A 4,010-nucleotide genomic window follows, 5' to 3' on the forward strand; every position below is an offset into this window, starting at 1 on the left:
ATAATAAAAAAAAGGAAGGAGAAAAGGAAAAATTAGTAAGAAGAAAAGTGGGAAAACAAAAAAAAAATATTTATGGAGAATGATAGGGCTAGAAGAATGAAGAACGAGGGCTGGACTTACGTTTGAAAAGGCGATCTTGATGTGTTTTTCGTAAAGAATAATTTGCTTCTCTTCCTCAACCAGGGGTACCTCCATCACCTCATCCATTTTGTTTTGGCTGTTATTTAAAATAATCTGATTTTTGCTCTCGATAGTTCACGTTCTATTACGTTTCGTAGTTTCTCTAATACTGGGGGCTGCGGGCAACATCCCCTTTTTTTCAAGTTGTTGCGGCCCGGCCGGCATGAATTTTACCGTTACATGAGTCAAAATAGTTACTCAAGTTATTTTCTTATTTGTCTTAAAGTGTTAAGGGTTTTTTTTGTTCATTTTCATTATATTTCTTTACTTGATATTTATTTTATTTGGTAAGTCAAACTAAATATGGTTTTTTTATGTTAAAAGAAAATTTTTGAGTATGCATCAAAGGATTACATTATGGCGCGAATTTCAAATTTACGAAAAAAGGTTTACTTTGTAGCAACAACTTCTCACTTACCCCTTTTTCTTTGTTTTTTTCTCTTTTTTCATGAATAGTGATAGTAGAAAAAATGTTTGTAAAAATTAGATTCTAAATATTAATACAATTTCGATATATTTCAGATAACTATGAGTCCAATGATGGACCTAGCATTCTTGGAACCTGGTTCTTTTGCGCAAAGGGTAACCAGTCGAGTTTCCTGAATGATAGAGATGGATCCAAAAATATGAGTTAATTGTATCAATTCTTAATTTATTAATTATTTAATTAAGATATTTAAGTAAGGGAGAGAAAAAAAATAATACTTGTAATAGTTGAAAGTATTCTTAATTCTTGATTTTAAGTACAATATTATCAAAGTTTTGAATTCTTGCATTTCTTAAGACAATTTAATATTAAATGTTAATATTATAGTTTTTTTTCATTTTACAAAAAAATTGCATTAAAAATTATTGAGTTCAAGATAAAAATTAAAAGAAAAATTCTAAACCTATGTATTCTTCTATCTACTAATTTATTTGCAACATATTTCAGAATTTTCTTGGATTCTTTCATCTACTTCCTCGCTCCACGGAGTCCTCTATTTGACATTACAACCAAAGGTTGTAATTGCGATGACACCGATTTGATGGAGGATTAATATCAGCTGATTATACTTGGATTAGCTGGAACTCGCCTGTGGTTCATTGGATTGAATTTACTACAGAAAATGGATTTAAAATTTGGTAAATAATTATTAAATAATAATAGGTTTAATTATTTGTAGAGGGTAAGATTTTTAAGATTTGCAGCGAATTATAGATAATTTAGGATTTTTAGAAAAAAGAAAAAGAAAGTGGTCTATTATGTCATTTATGGCTCTGTATTAGAAGGGGGACAATTCCCTTAACTTCGTGGAAAATTTTATATATTTAGTTATATATGCTTATTTGTATTTATAAGTTCTTGCTGAAATAGGTTTTATCGTAGTGAAAATTTTGATTTTTCACTTTTTCCGATTTTTAGATTTTTTTTTCCTAAATGTGTAGTTTCCTCTAATTCCTCTTAATAGAAGGTGCTTTTTAGTTTGTTTCATCAGTAAAAAAGAACTTTGTTGAAATGAGAGGAAAAAAAGAGAACTTCCAAGTTTAGTTTTGATATTTTGGTGATTTACTGTTTTAGGTCCAATTCTGGGACTGGTAGATTCTGAGTAGTAGGGTCGTGAAGAGTCGGTTGTGCACATAGTTTTATTTTATCAGTGTGCACGATTTTCGTTTTATTAGGCCCTAACCTAATGAGTGCATTTCGATTGCCTTTAAAAATACACATTTTCAACTTCTTTGAAGTGTTTTGGGTTTTATTTCTGATCGTAGTACTTTTTCGACCTTTCTTTAGCTAATTGAAGTCGATCCTTAGCTAGAGCATGAACATTATCGAGCTTGAGAAACAGATTCTTTAAATATCCTAAGTATGTTTCTTCTTGTTGTGATAGGGTGAAACTGTTAGGGATTATAGCTTCCTTTCCAAAAACTAGGTTATAGGGGGCGAAGCCAGTTATTCGTGAATACTGGTGTTATAGGAGAACACTGCGAAACGGAGCCAGTCATGCCAATTTGTGGTAGTTTCAAATTGTCTTAACTACTCTACCAATGCCTGGTGACTCCTCTCTAGTGTTCCTAAACTTTGGGGGTGATATGCAGTTGATTGAATCTTTGTGATCCTAAATACTTTGCAAAACGTTTTCATACATTGACTGATGAAATTAGATCCTTGATCCGTATGCATAACACTAGGACATCCATACCTTGAAATAAATTGTTCAGCCAAATTTCGTGAAATTACACAGAAGAGTGAGAATGTATGAATTTCCCTTAGAAGATGTGGGTAGTGGTCCCACTATGTCAATCTGTATTTTATCAAAAGGACCCTTAGGAGTGTCAGTGATCACCATAGGTTGTCTAGTCCCAATTCGTTCTAATTTATTTCTCTGACAGTTCGTACAAAAACCTACTATCCTCTGAACGTCAGCCTTCATATTTTCCCAGTAATAAATATCTCTTACTCTCCAATAAGTTTTTGAGATTCCTTTATGACCTCCTATTACCGATTCATGAAATTACCTCACTATATCATCCCTCATATTACTAGAGGGAATGATTATTTCTTCCGAAGAAATTTCCACAAAAATTCCTGAGTTACCAAAATGTTTCCGGATTATTTGTTCTACCGAGAGCCAAGAAAGTTCACCTAAGTCTTTTCCTTCACTTGAGATCTTTACTGACGTTATCTGTAAAGCTTCCATAGATTTCTTCAGAGCTAGTACCGCTTCTGACAGTTTCCCTCTTGTTATTCACAACAAGACTAAAACCAAATCGTCCATTACGATTAAAAACTGTAGTTTCACCGGGCTTCGGATTTTCTTTTTGGATATCTTCAATCCGCAAAAGACCCTTAGCCTCTAAACTATCATTCACTTCTGATAACGAATATCCATCTGCAGAGATTAGAAGCGCAATATGCCCTTTACCAAAGTATATCTTATCTTTACTGTAAGATATACAATCTTTTCCCAGGGTTAAGATCTGGTTAACCGGGATACCCATACAGGAACTTGTAGGACTCTCTTCAATTTCACCTACAGTACGTATCTTCGTAATAGAATTTTCACTCCAGGCATTATTTGTCTGGGATCTAGCCAAAGTTAGGGGTGAAAGCGACACCAAATCCTGACTTAGGCTAGATACTTGTTTCAGATTTTGAAGCAAACTTTTATTAAAAAGTCCCAAAAACTCGGAACCCTCAGACAGGTTTATACACAATAGTGTAATCATACTCACTTAGCTTTATTCTCCATCGAGATAATCTTGAAACAGGATCTTTCAGCCCATGCAACCAAACTAAGGTTCGGTGATCTGTTACTAAAGTAAAATTCTGTCCAAAAAGGTAGGGCTTAAAATGTTTCACATTGAAAACGATGGATAGTAATTCTTTTTCGATAGTTTAATTCAGCACTTTGAAGGGTGCGTGATGCAAAAGCCATAGGTAAGTCTTGTCCATTATGACCCTGACTTAAAACTCCACCAAGTGTGTAATTTGACGCATTTGTGGTAAAAAAAAATGGTTTCTTGAAATCTGGGTACTGCAATATCGGCTCAGTACATATTTTAACCCTGAGAATTTCAAAAGCTTCCTGTTGGACAGAAGTCCAAAAAAATTCAACATTGTCTTTGAGAAGCAAGGTCAGAGGTTTCGATATTCTTGCGAAATCAGAAATAAATCGCCTATAATATCCTACTAAACCCAGAAATTGCTTTATATTTTTTTTCCTTTTGGGACCGGAAAGATTTTCACAGCTGAAATTTTTTTGGGGTCTGGTTTGACTCCATCCCGAGAAATCACATGTCCCAAATAAGCAATTTCACGCTTAAGGAAATGACACTTCTCAGGCTGG

The 4,010-nt window shown here is 33.7% G+C and overlaps 1 long non-coding RNA gene across 1 annotated transcript in view; it reads left to right on the plus strand.

Annotated features, from left to right (window-relative positions):
• The first annotated feature begins 700 nt into the window (after window positions 1-700).
• LOC117177577 overlaps window positions 701-4,010 on the plus strand; it is a 5,670-nt gene continuing 2,360 nt past the window's right edge. Inside the window, exons 1-2 of the long non-coding RNA XR_004467713.1 lie at window positions 701-817; window positions 1,115-1,305. This is a non-coding gene — a long non-coding RNA (uncharacterized LOC117177577). The remainder of the gene's footprint in view (window positions 818-1,114; window positions 1,306-4,010) is intronic.

Source organism: Belonocnema kinseyi, chromosome 7 (assembly GCF_010883055.1).
Source record: "Belonocnema kinseyi isolate 2016_QV_RU_SX_M_011 chromosome 7, B_treatae_v1, whole genome shotgun sequence".
NCBI classification, from domain to species: Eukaryota; Metazoa; Arthropoda; class Insecta; order Hymenoptera; family Cynipidae; genus Belonocnema; species Belonocnema kinseyi.